We start from the raw sequence: 19,846 nt of genomic DNA on the forward strand, positions 1-19,846 counted from the left end.
TGGGCAGACACATCTGAGCTACAACTCTATTGTTATGGAAGAAGGGAGACTGGGTTTTAGTGAGTGTGGCTCTCCTCATGGTCTGTAGATCTACAAACTTAAAGACTAGTTATTTGTTCCCTCCCTCCCCAATATCCAGTGGTGATGTGGGATAGGATAACCGTAAGGAAAGTCCTATTTGGAAAAAGAAAAATTAGAAACACTAATAGTCATTGGTCCATAGTGATTGTTAAGCCCACTTAGCAGGAAATGCAAAGATTCCCAGCCCTGACAGTAGATTAAATTCCTTGACCAGATTATCTGACTGTCCTGGATTCTGCTGATGGAAAAAAAAAAATTTCTTGACCACTATCCTCTGGGGAGCCTGGCTTTGCTCTCTGGGATGTTCTTCTTTGTCCATTATTCCCCATCACTACATATGAAGGAGTTGCAGAAATAACCTTCTTGGGAGCTGTATGATTTTCACAACTCAGTTCTTGCTGTTCCAAGTTTTCTCAAATATTACCATCCTCTGTGTCATGTAGAGTTGGCAATGCCACATTAATAATATTCCATTATTGTCTCTGTGATTTCCCCAGCCATTGGTACTTACTTTGCAAGTTTTGATGCTGACACTTTCTTGATCCTACCAAGAAAATATGAACTGTCACTAATATAAAATTCATGCCTTGCTGTTCTGTGCCTTTTTGCAAATACAGTACTTTTTTTTTTTTTTTTTTTGAGACGGAGTCTCACTCTGTTGCCCAGGCTGGAGTGCAGTGGCCAGATCTCAGCTCACTGCAAGCTCCACCTCCCGGGTTCACGCCATTCTCCTGCCTCAGCCTCCCGAGTAGCTGGGACTACAGGCGCCTGCCACCTCGCCCAGCTCATTTTTTGTATTTTTAGTAGAGACGGGCTTTCACCGTGTTAGCCAGGGTGGTCTCGATCTCCTGACCTCATGATCCGCCCTTGGCCTCCCAAAGTGCTGGGATTACAGGCTTGAGCCACTGCGCCCAGCCAATACAGTACATTTTCATTTCAATACCAAATAATGGTGTCATATTTTTGAAAATATTTTAAATGGCAACTGAAATTAACATGTATTGTATCAACAGTACATATAATTTTTTTTTTTTTTGAGACAGAGTCTCACTCTGTCGCCCAGGCTGGAGTGCAGTGATGCAATCTCGGCTCGCTGCAACCTCTGCTTCCCAGGTTCAAGTGATTCTCCTGCCCCAGCCTTCTGAGTATCTGGGACTACAAGTGTGTGCCACCACACCAGGCTAATTTTTGTATTTTTAGAAGAGAGAGGGTTTCACCATGTTGGCCAGGCTGGTCTCGAACTACTGACCTCAAGTGATCCACCTGCCTCAGCCTCCCAAAGTGCTGGGATTACAGGCAAGAGCCACTGTGCCCAGCCAACAGTACATATAACTCAACTTAAGTGATGGCAATATGAATTGCTATGGCTACATTCCTGTATGTTTCAACAAATACATCAGGACAGATGTTTGACAAGCAGGGATTGTAATTCACCATCACTTGTAAAATACTCCTGTTTTCTAGAATGTTAAAATGTAAAAAAAGTGTGTCTTAAAATTGATGAAATATGAAAATAGGGGTCCATTTAGTTTGCTTCCAATCACTTTTATATGGCGGGATCCACAACCAAAGTAATTTCCTGGACATAATTCTTAGATCTGCCTTACTCTTTGCTTCCTTATTGTTTCCATGACTCTCATCTCTTATTAATAGCAGCTAACTTGATGCGATCTGAAACAATAGACTCTGTGGGGGGAAGGGGTGATTATCATAATCTGATTCTTACCTCAGTGCTGGATCCATTGTTTGTCTTAAAGCTTGACATGGAGGTTTCAATGAGTCTGGAAACATTAGGTTGATGTAAACGTAATTGTGGTTTCGGACCATGAATTTTATTTTATTTTATTTTATTTTATTTTATTTTATTTTATTTTTTTTTTTGAGACGGAGTCTCGCTCTGCCGCCCAGGCTGGAGTGCAGTGGCCGGGTCTCAGCTCACTGCAAGCTCCGCCTCCTGGGTTTACGCCATTCTCCTGCCTCAGCCTCCCAAGCAGCTGGGACCACAGGCGCCCGCCATGTCGCCCGGCTAGTTTTTTGTATTTTTTAGTAGAGACGGGGTTTCACCATGTTAGCCAGGATGGTCTCGATCTCCTGACCCTGTGATCCACCCGTCTCGGCCTCCCAAAGTGCTAGGATTACAGGCTTGAGCCACCGCGCCCGGCCGGCTCGGACCATGAATTTTAAATGATTATAACTGAGCTCAAACACATTTTTATTCATCAAAATAAGAACCATTACAATCAACACATTTTTGCCAACGAGAAAGAAGTTTGTTTATTCCTGTAGCATAAAAATCCATGCTTCGGAATCTGACAAACTCTTGGAAAGCATTTTCTGCATCCTGCTAGTTGTGGAAGCATTTTCTCTGCCAAAAGTTGTTGAGACGCTTGAAGAAGTAGCAGTCAGTTGGTGAGAGGTCAGGTGAATATGGCAGATGAGGCAAAACTTCGTAGCCTAATTCATTCAACTTTTGAAGCATTGGTTGTATGATGTGCAGTCAGGTGTTGTTGTGGAGAAGAATTGGGCTCTTTCTGTTGACCAATGGCAGCTTCAGGCATTGCAGTTTCCGGTGCATCTCATCAATTTGCTGAGCATACTTCTCAGATGTAATCATTTCGCCAGGATTCAGAAAGCTGTAGTGGATCAGAGCAGCAGCAGACCACCAAACAGTGACTATGACCTTTTTTTTGGTGCAAGTTTGGCTTTGGGAAGTGCTTTGAAGCTTCTTTTTGGTCCAACCACTGAGCCGTCATCACTGATTGTCATATAAAATCCACTCTTTGTCGCATATCACATTCTGGTCAAGAAATGGTTCGTTGTTGTTGCATAGAACAAGAGAAGATGACACTTCACAACGACGATTTTTTTTTTTCACTCAGCTCATGAGGCATCCACTTATCCAGCTTTTTCACCTTTCCAATTTGTTTCAAGTGCCAAACGACCATAGAATGGTCCATGTTGAGTTCTTTGGCAACTTCTTGTGTAGTTGTAAGAGGATCAACTTTGATGATTGCTCTCAATTTGTTGTTGTCAACTTCCAATAGCTGGTGACTATGTTCCTCATCTTCAAGGCTCTTGTCTCCTTTGCAAAACTTCTTCAACCACCACTGCGCTGTACATTCCTTAGCAGTTCCTGGGCCAAATGCGTTGTTGATGTTGTGAGTTGTCTCCACTGCTTTATGACCCATTTGAATAAAATTGCTCAAATTTGCTTTTTGTCTAACATCATTTTCATAGTCTAAAATAAATATAAAATAAACAGTAAGCAGTAAGTCATTACCAAAAAAAGCAAAAAAAAAAAAAAGTGCATTAAAATGACATGTAACATAACCACATTGATTTAAGAATGTATTCCAATATCAAATGGCAAATTTCAACAATGCAAAAACCGCGATTACATTTGCACCAACCTAATGAACTTTGTTTTCTTTTTTTTTTCCCGATAAATATTTTGCTTACTTATTGAAATGAACTTTGAATAATAGGCTTATCTCTTGGGTCCAGAAACAATTAGATTTTCCAATCCCATCAGGCTTTTAATATAAAGATTCTCTGTATTCTCTTTCACTTCTGTTTGCAAACTGACCAATTCTTGCCTGAGCTTATCTCTTTCTTGTAATACCTGCTAAACCACTACCAGTTAGCATTCAGGATCTTACCGGAGAGCTACTGGTAGGCATATGGTCTGTCTTTTAAGTTACTAAATAATATAGGTAACAGTTTTACCAGTTGTCTTGAGGCTCCCAGCTTTCTGGCTCACACTGTTTCTTCATCACTCACTGCCTGAGAATTAAGCAAGTGCTGTAAAATTTAGGTTTTTGTTATAGTAGTGCTCCACTTTCACGGTACCAACTGTTGTAGTAGTTAAGGCAGGCCTAGCTGCTGTAACAAAAAGGCTCCATCAAATTTAGAGGCTTAAAAATCAAAGAAGTCTATTTCTCTCATGTCACATTGTAACCTGAGGCTTCTAGGTTTCCACATAGTCAGACAGTGATCCAGGCTTCTGACAGATCTGCCGTGTTTAATATGAGAATTCCAAGGTCACTGTAGTCATTTTCATTCCAGCCAGTGGAGCAGGAGAAGGAGGAATCATCCAGGGCCAGGAACTGTCTCTTAAGCAATAGACTTGTACTCATTATTTCTGCTCAAATTCTACTAATGAGAGCTCAGACCTATGGTCACATTGTTGACCTAAATAAATAAACTGAAGCAAAATTAATACAAGTAGAGACTCTATTTGGGCCAAGGTTGAGGACTGCAGCCCAGGAAACACTGGGAAGTACTCTGGGCTTTGTTACAAGGAGGATTTTAAAGGCAAAAGGAAACAAAGATTGGGTTGATATAAAGTTGTTTGATAGGATCTCATTGGTTTACAGAAATAACATTGATTGGTAATTAGCTATATATTGTTGAACTACAAGATATGAGTTATGGTGTCCAGAATATGGCATTGTTAGGTTAATTTATGGCTACTTGACATCTGTCATTCTAGAACCCACATAACAAGTGACTTCAACAGGTGATTACTTAAACAGAGAGTGAGATGTGACTACTGTTATATTTCATTGCCTCTCTGGGCTTGATAATTTAAAGCGGCTCATATTCCTCAGATAAAAAGTTTCTTTTCTTTTTCAACATCTAGTTTCAAGGTGAGGCAGGAGAATAGGGTTTGGGGGCAGGGAACCTAAGGAATTCCTAGAACTGAATTAAATGGAAAAACTCCAACTCTCTAAGGCTACGTCAGCTACGACAGGAAATATCCTATTTATTTACATAGGGCACACACGGAGTAAATGACTTTGTAACTTACTTCATCCTCTTCATTGACATAGGGCGTATACCAAGTAACCAATGGAAACCTCTAGAGGGTATTTAAACCCCAGAAAATTCCGTAACTGGGTCCTTGAGCTGCTTGCTTGGATCCAGTCCCATCCTGTGAAGTGTGCTTTCATTTCCAATAAATCTCTGCTTTTTGTTGCTTCATTCTTTCCTTGCTTTGTTTGTGTGTATTGTCCAATTCTTTGTTAAAAACGCCAAGAACCTGAACACCCTCCACTGGTACATATTTTAGTGAGCCAACCAGGAGATAAGCCCAAAGTTTGGGATTTATTTTTCTCCTCTTTCTGCTCTATACAGGGAAATCTCTATCTCTGTCTCTCTCTCTCTCTCTCTCTCTCTCTCTTCCTTTCCAACTCAGGACCCTTGGTGGCAGCGCCTAAACATGGAGGCAACTGTAGGTTTCTGGCTAGGGCCACTATCCAGTGTTATCTGAAGGCCAAGGAGTGAAAGTGGATAGTTGCCCAGCCCAGAAAGGGGAAGGACTCTTTTCTATCTTTTCCAGTTTTGGTCCCTGATCCCTACCTGTGGAGCCGCTCCCCCGGGGGAACTTGCACGCATTTCAGATGGCTTAAACCTTCTTTTCTTATGCTAAATTCTTCCCTCCCCCTACTCAATTGGCTAAGGACAAAGGAAACTTACCCAGCCTCCAGTTCCTATCATTACAGTTCATGGCTATCACTCTAGTGGAATGGGAAACATGGGAAAGTGTGGCCTTATCAAATTATAAGGATACTAAAAGTCGGGATTACACCCAGGAAACAAAGGAAAGCTCATAGTAGGCTGTTGCCTCTGGAGGGAACGCATGCAAAGTGGCACCAGTGCCCACCCCACCTAAGGTTAGAGATGTCTGACACTCGAAAATTGGACCCCAAAAGGGGACACCCCGAAGGATCCTCCAGACCTCAACCTCCCCAAAGGGGATGCCCTCGGCAGAGATTCTGAGGCCTAGTACTAAGCCCTCCTTAGAATTTTCTCTCACAGTTACAATATTGTTTGGCTCCCATATTGTTTAGAATCTGGAATTTGCTGTTGAATGGGAAAGTGGGATGGAGTTGCATGTATCCAGGATTTTGTGCTGCTATTCTAAGCGGGGTCCTGGTTTATGTGTGATGCTCTCCTTTGGCACTATTTGCCCCCAGTGTTCTTTGCAATCTGGGGAGGTTTGACCTTTAAAAATCAAACTGCCATGGAAACTACTTTACCCAAAATTTTGGTTCAGAGCCTTTATTGGATTATCTATTAGGGCAAACAAAGTAAAACTGTTAAACCTGTATTGCTATCTCATGGCTAGAGTTCCAAGGTAAAAGCTATTGGATCTTCATTTGTGTGTGTGTGTGTACATGTCTAGATGTGTTTAGTTGTATGTACATTTATGTTATATATTGGGTCTGCCAAATTAGCTTATAAGAAAGAGTACTCATAAATTAAGTAAATAAGTCTAAGCAATTTTCAAGTTCATGTGACTTAAGTATAACTTTACTAAACAAGCTGGTTTTAAAATTATTGGTAAAATAAAAATAGAAATACCTTCAGAATTGTCAGCATACATTTTTGTCTGGATTTTATGTTTGTCTTTGCTAGATATTTTGCGATGTCAATGTTGGGCATAGAAGGTTATAAAGCTACTAACCCAGCCAAAACGAAATTATCTTGGTTTGCGTGCCTTTTTTTTTTTTACAAATGAGAGTAATTTAATGTTAGCTAAATCTTCTGAGTTACTGGCAAAAATACCTATGTATTTAACTTTGAGACTCTTACTTAGGATTCGGTGAGCACCTGATGTTCAATGGCTATTAAAAACAATGATAGTGGCTAATATTTCAGTTTACAGAAGTAATCTAGATAAACTGTAAAAATGAAAGAATTGAGTATGGTAAATGAGATTAATGTTTAGGTAAACTTCTTGTGTAAGTTATAAACTTGAAACTATTTTTGATGCTCATTGAATATCTAGGTAATTTCCAATTAAAAAAAAAGCATTGTGATATGGGGAAATATGTTTCTAAAATTATGGAAAAAGTTTAGATAATAAAATATTCTTTAAAACCTGACAGAGAATTGGAGACATTTGGCTAATTAACATTTTCATAGTTAAACCTCTTAGTCTTGATTAAAGTAAAACAAGAAATATTGTAAAGAAATGCATCGTCAGTTTGGCAATTCTTTTTTTAATATAGTTAAGCATGAAGCCGGCTTCACTAAGTGTGGAGCCAAATTTCACATACATGCTTGCATTGCTTCACACTATGTTTACTGTTTTGCATGTATAGTGCTGGCACTGTAGTATTTACTGGTCATGTGCCTAGAGTGAATTTCTTGATTGCACGGGATGTATGGTGATAATGCTGGACTTAGGATTAAGTATACTTTTGTAAATAGAATTTGTGTCATATTTCTCTCTCCTTGACTAATTTCTCCAAAATTTGTAAACTGTTTGTGAATATTCTTAATTCATGTCAATATGTCATAATATGAAGTATTTTAAACCTTTAACATATTTAATAGTCTTCCCAAAATCAAATTTCAGCTTCAAGATTGTATTTTCTGACCTCTAACTTTGAGATGCTACAGAGGGCTCCTGAAGCATTCAAAAGAGAGGTAAACAGGATTATTTGACATGTTAAGTTACATGGGAAGCATTGTCAAAATAAAAATAATATTTAATCTTCTTCAGGTTATATTTTAGCAAATGATTCAAGAGAACATAAGTCCAATGTTAGGCATAGATTCATGGAGAACCAGGACAGCCGCTGAAACTTTTGTTATTAAAGGTTCCAAATTAAATACACATTGGTGTGGTGACGTATAAATTGCCAAAATAGTTTTTTTTGGGGGTGGGGTGTGAGAAGTCTCACTCTGTTGCCAGGCTGCAGTGCAATGGCATGATCCCGGCTCACTGCTACCTCCGCCTCCCAGGTTCAAGTGATTCTCCTGCCTCAGCCTCCTGAGTAGCTGGGATTACAGGCATGTGCCACCGTGCCCAGCTAATTTTTTGTATTTTTAGTAGAGACAGGGTTTCACCATGTTGGCCAGGCTGGTCTCGAACTCCTGACCTCAAGTGATCCACTCACCTTGGCCTCCCAAAGTGCTGGGACTACAGGTGTGAGCCACCATACGCAGCCTAAAATAGTTTATAACCAAAGTTTGGTTTGTCAAATCCATATTCCTGGGAAGACAATCAAAGCTTCAGGTACATTTGGCTATCTGATGGGTGGGCCATTTAAACATTTACAAGGGAATTTCATTCAATTGTCATTTTCTGTTTTTTGTTTTTTTTTTCTTTTTTCTTGAGATGGAGTCTCGCTCTGTCACCAGGCTGGAGTGCAGTGGTGCAATCTTGGCTCACTGCAACCTCTGCATCCTGGGTTCAAGTGATTCTCCTGCCTCAGCCTCCTGAGTAGCTGGGACTACAGGCATGTGCCACCATGCCCAGCTAATTTTTGTATTTTTAGTAGAGATGGGGTTTCACCGTGTTGTCCAGGATGGTCTCAATCTCTTGACCTCATGATCCACCCACCTTGGCCTCCCAAAGTGGTGGAATTATAGGCGTGAGCCACTGTGCCCGGCCAATTGTCATTTTCAGTGCATGTTTTCTGGCTGTATAAAAGCGTTCCCCTGCAAGAGGGCTGATGTTTTAACAGTAGATTATTATGCTACATTGTATTTTCACCAGGTTAACAAAGGTTTTTATGGTTCGTGGAGGACAATCAACCCCTTCACAATCTCCAACCCAAAGAGTGGCTCTTCTGAGAACATCCGCCGTAAAGGCTATAGTTACACAACAGACTTTAAATTCTTTTGGGAAAGTTATGATAGAATTGGCTGAACAGAGAAGTATCTGTGCAGCTGCTGGCACTTGTGGACTATGGAGAAATACATCAAATGAAAATCACAGAGATTCAGCAGTAGGGGATTAATGAAGAGAGTGCTTAGGTAAGTGAGTAGACTCTTTATCTAGCTCATTCTTTGATCTATTTGATTTTAGGTGGTTTGGATTATGGGGACCCTGGGTAAGGATCAAACTCCAAACTCTTAGTATTATCTTCCTGATAGTAATAATAATAGTCTCCCTTGTGAGCTGTATTTTCTCAAAGGTTTTAAATGTTTGCATGCATTCTAGAGATGTCTAGAATGTCAAATGATCTTTCTTCAACTGGAATGACAAGAGCTGAAAGAAATATGTGACCAGGAGTACAATGTAACCTATGAACGATGTGCTGAGATGGGAAACCCAAAACGATGGTAACTGAGAGTGATGCTAAGGCCGTAAGTTTTGGTCACACTCTCACCCAGGTGAGAGCCTGACCAAAAAGGGGTAATGTTTTTGAAGCAAAGTTCTGGGAGGCCATTGTTTTGTATTGAGCTCATGCGTTAGGCCCCAACAAACCAAACCAAAATGGAGTCACTTGTGCTAAGACTTTAAGGAAACACTTAGATCCTAGAACAGACCAGGTGTTTTTCTCCTGAAAATCTCTAGAACAAACATTCCTGACAGCATAGGTATCCAACCCCTGAAGTTCCCATTAAATCTTTTGTTTTTTCTTTTTTTTCTGAGACAGAGTTTCACTCTTGTTGCCCAGGCTGGAGTGCAGTGGCACAGCCTTGGCTCACTGCAACCTCCACCTCCTGGGTTCAAACAATTCTTCTGCCTCAGCCTCCTGAGTAGCTGGGGTTACGGGCACCCGCCACCACGCCCAGCTAATTTTTCATATTTCTAGTAGAGATGGGGTTTCATGATGTTGGTCAGGCTGGTCTCGAACTCCTGACCTCAGGTGATCCATCCGCCTCGGCTCCCAAAGTGCTGGGATTACAAGCATGAGCCACCACTCCCGGCCCCCATTAAATCGTTTAACCAAATTGCTTTCCTCTCGCCTAGAGACCATCAAGCTTCAGGTGATCACCAGTTCCAGGTGAAGACACCACCCCTGGCCATCAAGGAGCTACCCTATCTCCACTAGACAGAGCAGGGTGAGAGTTCCCTGATCCCTAGTAAATAGGGACTGTACCCCAAACCAGCATGAAGTAGTTGCAGAAGAAAGACGACCAGTCCCTCTGCGTCCCATAAAGATTTATGGGGATCATGTCCTTCAGTGGGGAAATGAGGCAGGAGAATAGGGTCTGGGGGCAGGGAACCTAAGGACTTCCTACAACTAAATTAATGGAAAAACCCCAACTTTCTAAGACCAAGTCAGCTATGACAGGAACTATCCTCTTCATTTACATAGGTTGTACACCAAGTAAATGACATTGTAACTCTACTTCATCCTCTTCATTTACATAGTGTGTACACTCAGTAACCAATGGAAACCTCGAAAGGGTATTTAAACTCCAGAAAATTCTGTAACCGAGCCCTTGAGACGCTTGCTCAGGCCCAGTCCCATCCTGTGGCGTGTGCTTTCATTTTCAAGAAATCTCTGCTTTTGTTGCTTCATTCTTTCCTTGTTTTGTTTGTGTATTTTGTCCACTTCTTTGTCAAGAACCTGGACACCTTCCATTGGTAACAAAGGGAGACTAGGAAATTTAGTCCCTAGTTGGGTAGCCATATATCAGTTACTATAATGGAGAGAATAGATTTTGGGGGACAGCAAGCAATTTCCATCACAGGATATAATTTCCAACATTTTAAAATAGAAATTTTAAAATGAAATATACATCATTTTATCAAATATATCCAATGGTTGCTAAATTCTGTAGTGATTTAATATCCACCACCAAATTCTGTAGTGATTTAACATACACCATTATCAATTTTTTTTTTTTTTTTGAGACGGAGTCTCGCTCTGCCGCCCAGGCTGGAGTGCTGTGGCCAGATCTCAGCTCACTGCAAGCTCCGCCTCCCGGGTTCACGCCATTCTCCTGCCTCAGCCTCCTGAGTAGCTGGGACTACAGGCGCCCGCCACCTCGCCCGGCTAATTTTTTTGTAGTTTTTAGTAGAGACGGGGTTTCACCGTGTTAGCCAGGATGGTCTCGATCTCCTGACCTCGTGATCCACCCGTCTCGGCCTCCCAAAGTGCTGGGATTACAGGCTTGAGCCACCGCGCCCGGCCCATTATCAATTTTTGTAAATACTTGAACGAGCTCTTCTTTAACAGCTGGATATGTATATTATTCCTTTCTCTCCTAGAAGTCATAATTCCATTTCATCTCCTCCACAAAATGTTATGCTTATGTAATATATTTTAGTTTTAAAAACCTTTTATTAATCATCCTATCATACTTCTATGAAAGCAAAAATATGTGTGTACATATGCATGTGTACATAGGAATATACAAATATAGATATATTTAAAATTAAAATAAGTGTTTAATTTTCTGTGCTCAAAAGGCTCCAAGTGTTAAATAATTGTTCTTCTAGATTAAGTTATCATTATAATAATTAGTTGTACCCAGTTGATCAAAACAACATAAATTTATTACAGATTTTAAAAATTAATTCTTAAACCTTTATTTAAAACACATTGCTTATAAGTTGGATAGGCTTTTTTAATAGTCCATGTATCCATAGATGACTAGTATTTATTGCTAAAATGAGACACGTTGAACATCAATTATCCCTATTTTTCATTTTTGTAGATGAAAGTGTTGAGAAAAATTATCCATATAAATAAGTAAATAGTAATGAAGAAGTTTTGTTATAACAACATTACTTAATTTTTTGAACTCCTTGTCTCAAGGAGTGCAAAGAAGAGATGACTATGATCAGAGCACACACAAAGCGGAACATTTAATAGGAAACCCTTCTTCTATAAAACTGGGACCCTACAGGCAGTACCACCATATTGCCCAACAATAGAACAATAGAAAGCACCTCCATTCATACTGTAGTCTACAACATGTTCACTGAACATGTGAATATGGTGTTTTCTGGAGTGGAACAATATGGAGACCCCACTCAAAGAATTTATTCCTTTAACGTAAAGATGAACAGGAAGTATACCTCAACTTCAGGGAACATTAAAGAAAATAGAATGTTTTGATTTTCTATGGAAAAAATTATAAAACTGTTAGGAAATATTAAAGATCTAAATGAAACGAGAAATATACCATGTTCATGGGTTAGAAGACTAACATTGTAAAGATGTCACTTCTTCCCCAAGTGATCTATAGATTCAATGCAAACCCTATCAAAACCCCAAGAAGCATTTTGTGGAATCTGAGAAGCTGCTTCTAAAATTTATTTATTTATTTATTTATTTATTTATTTTTATTTTTATTTTTTTTTTGAGACGGAGTCTCGCTCTGTCGCCCAGGCTGGAGTGCAGTGGCCGGATCTCAGCTCACTGCAAGCTCCGCCTCCCGGGTTACACCATTCTCCTGCCTCAGCCTCCCGAGTAGCTGGGACTACAGGCGCCCGCCACCTCGCCCGGCTAGTTTTTTGTATTTTTTAGTAGAGACGGGGTTTCACAGTGTTAGCCAGGATGGTCTCGATCTCCTGACCTCGTGATCCACCCGTCTCGGCCTCCCAAAGTGCTGGGATTACAGGCTTGAGCCACCGCGCCCGGCCATGCTTCTAAAATTTATAAGGAAATGCAAATGGACAAGAATATCAAAATTACTCCCAAAGGAAAACAAGGCAAAGAGAACTGCTCTACTGGATGAAAAGTCAATATAAAGGTATAATAATTGAGGCAGTATCGTATTGTACTACAGATAAAGAGATCAATGGAACAGAATAGAAAGCCTAGAAATAGGCCTACACAATCACAAACACAGTATACAGCAGAGGTGGTTATTTCAGATCAGTGAAAAGAGATACATTTTTCAATAAATTATCTGAGACAATTGGATCTCTGTGTGTAAAAGAAAAAAAAATAAATTGTACTCCTATCTCACACCACACACAAAAATAAATTCCATGTAGACTAAAGACCCTGCCAAAGAAATTTACACATTTTTTTTTGAGACAGAGTCTCACTCTGTCGCCCAGGCTGGAGAGCAGTGGCGCGATCTTTGCTCACTGCAAGCTCCACCTCCTGGGTTCACGCCATTCTCTTGCCTCAGCCTCCCGAGTTGCTGGGACTACAGGCACCTGCCACCACTCCGGCTAATTTTTTTTGTATTTTTAGTAGAGACGGGGTTTAACCTTGTTAACCAGGATGGTCTCGATCTCCTGAACCCGTGATCTGCCCGCCTTGGCCTCCCAAAATGCTGAGATTACAGGCGTGAGCCACCATGCCTGGCCTACACATTTTTTTTTCTCTCATGACAGAACAGAGTAAAACATTTCTCGTCAAGGGAGGGGAATTCAAATCTCTTTTTATTCATTTATTTCAAAAATGGTGTATGCCAAAGACAAATAAGGGTGTCTTGGTCACATACTGCTCCAGGCTCTGTCATAATCTTTTTGGGCTCTGTAGCCTATGTTTAAGGCTTGGCCACAGGCAGACACAGAGAGGGAAAATTATCTCTGCTGTCAATGCCAGAGCAACCATACCTAGTTGTGCTTTCCCTGCCCCACTGTTGCAGAACTTTGTTCCTTAGTTCAGCTAAAACCAGGTGGTTGTCCACAACGAGGAAAATTTAGGCATATGGACACATTGAAGGGTGAGTAGAGCAGGATTTTATTGGGTGAAAGGGAAAAAATGAAAAAAACCTCAGTAAAGTGAGAGAGTCCTGCTAACAGGCCCCCCACCTCACAGATTGAATCCCAGGCCACCACACAGGAACTGAAGAGGCCAGACTCCTCCCCACTGCAAACAGTGCAAACTTCCCCTGGCTCCACCCTGTTCTCCCAGGGCACAGGCCAGTCGCAGGTTCTCTGGGGACCCTTTCCCTTACCTTCCTCCTGCATCACCGCTTTAGCAAGAGACAATTGGTTCCACAAAGCCACATCCATATGAATAGTGTCAAGGAAAGCACTAATTGTTATCTGATGAGATAAAGCTGTGTGGAGACAACCAGACTAGATAATTCTGCTCAATAAATATGAATGGAATCAGATTCGGCTTTTTCTACTTCTCAGATTCACTCTAGAAAAGCCAACCTTCCCAATCTCAGAAACAGTAGAAAGGGGGCAAAGTAAAAGATCATTATAGTCCAAATTTGCTAAATGGTTTGAACTTAATACTTTCAGTAGGTTGGGATTACTGCACCTGCTGTGTTCCCATCTGCCACTTTTCTCTCTGCCTTTTAACTGAAGTGATGAACTTCTGAGGAAAAGGATGATGACTCACCCTAGAGTCCCAGGCTCTTGTGTGAGGGAGGCATCAGTGACTGTTGATGGGACTAGGGAACTCTGCCTGCACTTGGCTCTGCTATTCCAAAGTGGTCAGGACTGACAGCTGCTAGGCAATTCCTGCCTCAGACCCCAAGATGGGACTGCTGCAAAGTTCTAATATGGAGATCAGCTCTTCTCCTGCATACCCCTTCCACTGCAGGGGATTCAGTGGAATCAGCACTGGCCTGATCATCTATCCCAGATGTCTGTTGTCATTCACCTCCATACTAACCTTCTGTGTTATACCACTAGGGCTGGAAGCCTACAGTTCACATTTCCCAGACTCCCTTGGCAGCTGGGTTGTGGTTGGGTTCTGACAACAGGAAGCAGTCGTGTTAGATTAGAAAGCAGTAAGAAGGTAGAAGCCATTCTGTCTGTGAAGTTGCAGTGGCAGCAGTGGTCCAGGTAATATCAGCAGTAAGTATCTGCTCATGAGCTTCAGTTCCTGGGTGGCAGCAACTTCCTGATAGTTGGCCAACACCCTCTCCCCCTGGAATAGAAACAGGTTTTTTTTTGTTTGTTTGTTTGTTTTTTTTGAGACAGAGTCTTGCTCTATTGCCCAGGCTGGAGTGCAGTGGCGCGATCTCGGCTCACTGCAACCTCCGCCTCCCAGGTTCAAGCAATTCTCCTGCCTCAGCCTCCCGAGTAACTGGGACTACAGGTGCACACTGCCATGGCCGACTAATTTTGTTTTGTATTTTAGTAGAGACGGGTTTTCACTGTGTTGCCCAGGATGGTCACAAACTCCTGAGTTCAGGCAATCCACCCACCTTGGCCTCCCAAAGTGCTGGGATTACAGGTGTGAGCCACTGCACCCAGCCAATGGATGTTAATTGAGCACTTACTAAGTGCACAGCAGAGTATGGCCTGGGATATAAGGATGTTTGACTTGACCTTTGACAGTCTAGAAGAGATGATTAGAAACGTCTACAGAAAACTAATGCAAATTTCAGAAAAATAAATGTCATTAAAAAGGATGTATTTCTGAAACCACTAGATCTTCTCTGAACAGTCTCAGTAGGCAATAGCAACGATAATAATAGCAAGGTGCTAAGTGTCCTAGATACTTGTCTCCTGACCCACTATTATATCCACTGAGAAAAAAAAAGAAAAAATTATCTTATAAATACAAAAAATCATTGGAAAATGGAATATACATATACTCATGCTCCTTGTAATGACATTTTGGTCAACAATGGACTGCATGTATGACAGTGGTGCCATAAGATTATAATGGAGCTGAAAAATTCCTATCGTCTAGTGACATTGTAGCCATGGTAACATCATAGCACAATGCATTACCTTTTCTATGTTTAGATATGTTGAGATACACAAATACTTACCATTGTGCTACAATTACGTGCAGTATTCAATACAGCCACAGGCTGTTCGGGTTTGTAGCCTGGGAACCATAGGCTATACCTTATAACCTAGGTGTACAGTGGGCTATACCATCCAGGTTTAAGTACATCTATGATGTTCACACAAGGACAAAATAGCCCACTGACACATTTCTCAGAACATATACCTGTCCTTATGTGATGCATGACTATATTCATTTCATTTGCTCAGAGCAAGCCTGGAAAAAAGAAAGTTGGGGTGAATGAAATTCAGATAGACCTCAACAAGAGTGGAAAGACACTGAGCTCAGCAGTGTGGACCACAGTGGTAAATTTGGACATTAGAGCAAAGCCCAGGGAGCTCTGTTCATTAGTTTCTTGAGGGCTTGAGGTCCCTCCAACCCATGCTGCTCCCTCCCCTGAGGGTGGTGCTAGCTGGTCACAAGTCTGTAAGCTATGCCGAGCTGTCTATCCTCTGGGGGAGCTGGCTGGGAATGGTGGGAAAAAGGAGTCTCTGTACTTTAATCATGCTGTGACCTTCTCACTAGAGTGTTCTGGGATTGAAACCACCATTGCAAAATTATAACTGAGACAGTGAAAGACCTAACTAACTCCTGACCTCCAAGCGGTCCTTGTTCATTCCTGGGCGTAGGCCAAACCAACTTTGGGAGGAAATTAGTTTATACTCTATGGTTTAAAACAAAGACGATAACAGCCCTTTCCCAAAACAAACCCCCTTCCTGCCTGGGGACTAAACTGCCTTTGTAAGACTAACAAATTAGCCACAAGATTAGAAATTATGATTTAGGAGTCATGCAGCTGGAGGCTACAAGATTCTGACCCTCCCTAAATTGCTCCTGGGGATAACATCACTATTATAAAACCCAAGATCAGTGCTTGAGGTATTTTGCAGACCCTGCACTAAAAAGATCAGCTGGCACCACCCAGACTGATAAATTGGCTCCTCTGATCCTGTGGCCCCCACCCAGGAACTGACTCAGCGCAAGAGGACAGCTTTGACTCCCTATGATTTCATCTCTCACTCAACCAATCAGCACTCTCGTCTCACTGGCCCTCGCTACCCACCACATTATCCTTACAAACTCTGATCCCCGAATGTGCTAGGGGAGACTGATTTGAGTAATAATAAAACTCTGGTTTCCCGCACAGCCGGCTCTGTGTGAATTACTCTTTCTCTGTTTCAAGTCTCCTGTCTTGATAAATTGGCTCCGTCTAGGCAGTGGGCAAGGTGAACCCATTGGGTGGTTACAGGATGAAGGAAGAATGGAGTCTCTGTACTTTAGTCATGCTGTGACTCATCCATCTGAAACAAGTGAATTTTATTTTCAGTCCAGTGATCTATAATTTAGGGAGGGAAGGGAGAGGAAAATGGACACAGTGTAAATGTAGGAAGGTTGTTGGGCTCCTGTAAATTTTATCAAGAAATCAAAGTGATTAAGTACAGAGCTGAATCAGAGGGAAGCGGTAGGAAGATGCAGGGATGTCATGGGCTCTTTTTCCCAAGGCCTAGGAGGTTGCACTCAGCAGAATAGGGCATTAAACCACCTGGGGACACCTGAGAATCATCCAGGAAATCCCATTCTTGGGGAAGTTGGCATTTCCCTCTATCCCGTAGCCTCCTCCATTTGCCATCTGATGTCTGAGGTCTCCTTATGATATGGACAGGAGACAGGAAGATACTGGGTAGAAGAGGGCAGTTCCCCAACAAAGGCCCCACCCTCAAGCCTGAAGACCTGCGGCCCTAAATGAGGACAGGCATTTCTGGTTTTGTGCCCAAAAAGTTGCCTTTTGGCCGGCCATGCCCCCCATCCTACCCTTATGTAAACCCACGACCTTAGAGGGCACACACACAAGTGGATGAATGTCGGGACCAGCAGACCAGCGATGGCAGAACACCATGGCAGAGAAAGAGAGAAGAGGGGGGCATCTGGACACCAAGAGGAGTTTGACTGGGGGTGGTAGGAGACGATTCTGGCCTCTGGGTGGCCCGACTCCAAGGGAAGACCAGCTTCCCACTCAATCCACCCCCTTCTGGCTCCCCATCCATATCACTGAGAGCCACCTCCATCACTCAATAAAATCTTGTACTCATCCTTCGAGCCCACGTGTGATCCGATTCTTCTGGTACACAGGGCAAGGACTCGGGATATGGAAAGCTATCACACTGGCCACCTGCCCTTGCAATAAAGCAGAGGGTCCACTGAGCTGATTAACACACAAGCCATCTGCAGATGGCAAAGCCGAAAGAGCTGGGTAACACATGCCCACTTGGGCTTGGGAGTCACAGACACCCATCGCTAGACGCTGCCATGGGCCGGAGCCCAAAAGCGCTCATGCTTGCTTCTGTATCTGCCCGTCCACATGCTCCCCCTAGGGGTTTGAGCTGCAGGGTGACCAAGCAGGCGACACCCTTGTCGCACGCATCCTGCAAGGGGAATCTGGGAACTCTACCGTTTCAGCTGGGCCTCCATCCGGGATATTCATCAGAAGGTGAGTACAAATGCAAAACTGTTGAAACTGTCCAATACGCCTCTTCTCTCTCTTTCCCGTGGGAGAAAGGCTGTGTTTCCCTTCAGGGAGGTCTAACCACCGCATGGGACCTGAGTAAAGACCTGGGGCAACCAAAGGCATCCCTTGCTGGAAGGCCCCAAGGCTGAACTCTGTCTCCCGCCCTTCTGACAGGCACCGGTGAAGACCCCCAGACTTTGATTGATGTCTTTTCTCCCAAGGTTTGAAATGGCTGTTATTTCTTTCTTTATAATGTTAAGAGTTTAGCCACAGGCTGCGGCTATAATATTAAATGGAATGAGCATTTGGCTCAGCCACCAAAGGAGCAAATCAGAACAATATGGTTTCTGTTTTTACCCCGAGGTGCGATCCCTGCCTCCACCTCCACAGCCACAGGTGCTGGCAGCACACCCCCTCCCCTCCCAGCTCAGGCACCTGGGCATGTCCACAGCATGCACAGGTCATGCCCAATGGCCACAAGGGACAGGAGAAAACTACAGCCACTGCTGGGACCCTGCAGGGCTGACTGGTCAGCACTTTCCACCTGCCACACCATCGGAACTCTACCTCCTCTGGCCAAGTAGTTCAGCCAGTCTTGAACTGAGGGAAAGATACAGTGACTGACGGAACCCATTTGCACTGAGCAAGGGGTTCTTCCCCCAGGACCTTCCCCCTTTCACCCCTCAAACTGTTTTGTGTGTGTGTGTGTGTTTTCTTTTTTAAGTGAGAGGGTTTCCCCTCTTCAGCACTCTGCTGTTGATAGGGAAAATAATGGAGGAGCAGCTCCTGCTGGCAGGGCCCATTTGAGCCTTAATCTAAAAAGATACATGCAGCCCCTTAAAATACCTTTTAGTCCCAAACTCAATTCCAAGCTTCAGGCTGAGGCCCTAGAAAGGAAAACCAGATCTGAGGGATCCAAAGCCAGGCAACAGGCACAATGTAAATGGGCAGGTCCAATTCCTGCTGACTGAACACCCCACCCCCATGGAAGGAAGCCATGGTCCATGGCATAAATGAGGCCCAGGGAACTCAAAGGCTATCAACAGCAGGTGAAGACAGAGGCATAAGTCAGTGCAGATAATGCCTATTCTCTAGGCCTTCCCTGCTTCATGGGTGCGTGCTGCATGGGCAGTCATGCTCATCGCTTGCCAAGGTCACTGGGACTCGGGGATAAAAAGATGGAAGAGAAAAGAAGATGCTCACTTTCTGTCTCCATCACACTCCAAGTTTTTCACTGAAAGAAGGAAGAGAACTGAAGGATGCCTTTATTCCCTGTCTTTCAGAATGGGCAACCAGCTCTCTTCTCCATCCTCAGCTTATACTCCTCTGGAATGTATCCTGAACTGTTGGGACTGCTTTGATCCTCAGAATCTGGAGGAAAAACGCCTCATAGCCCTCTGCACAAAGGTTTGGCCAAATTACGAAGAACTGGGTTGGCCTCAGGAAGGAACCATTCATTTCTGTACCATTCAGCAGTTGGACCTTTTCTGTAGACGTGAGGACAGATGGTCTGAGGTCCCATCTGTGCAGGCTTCCTATACCTTGCAAGGAAATCTAGACCTTTGCTGACAGTGTAGGATGGACCCAGCCCTCCTGTTTGCCGTCTCAGGGAAGGCTGCAAGGGGCAAGCCCAGGAACTAAAGATACTAATTCCAGAGGCACCTTCAGCAGAGGAGCCAGCTCCCTCCAGCCCTGCAACTCTGGGTCCACCCCAACCTCCCTGTCCAGCTTCGGCCTCTCACTTGCCCTCTCCTAGAAATCCTTGCCTTGACGAACCCCAGTCTCACTCTTGCCCCTCCAACAGGTGCCTAGTGAATTTGGGTCCAGTGAGGTCCAGGTC

At 43.1% G+C, this 19,846-nt stretch overlaps 1 protein-coding gene across 1 annotated transcript in view; it reads right to left on the minus strand.

The window, feature by feature from the left end:
- Positions 1-2,404: 2,404 nt before the first annotated feature.
- The window catches only part of MED14OS (MED14 opposite strand), a 90,245-nt gene continuing 72,803 nt past the window's right edge, over positions 2,405-19,846 (minus strand). Inside the window, exons 2-3 of the transcript XR_004434948.1 lie at positions 14,370-14,627; positions 2,405-3,319 (exon numbers count right to left, since the gene is read on the minus strand). The gene's annotated coding sequence lies outside the window, so the exon portion shown is untranslated. The remainder of the gene's footprint in view (positions 3,320-14,369; positions 14,628-19,846) is intronic.

This window comes from Trachypithecus francoisi, unplaced genomic scaffold (genome assembly GCF_009764315.1).
Source record: "Trachypithecus francoisi isolate TF-2019V2 unplaced genomic scaffold, Tfra_2.0 Lachesis_group6, whole genome shotgun sequence".
NCBI lineage: Eukaryota > Metazoa > Chordata > Mammalia > Primates > Cercopithecidae > Trachypithecus > Trachypithecus francoisi.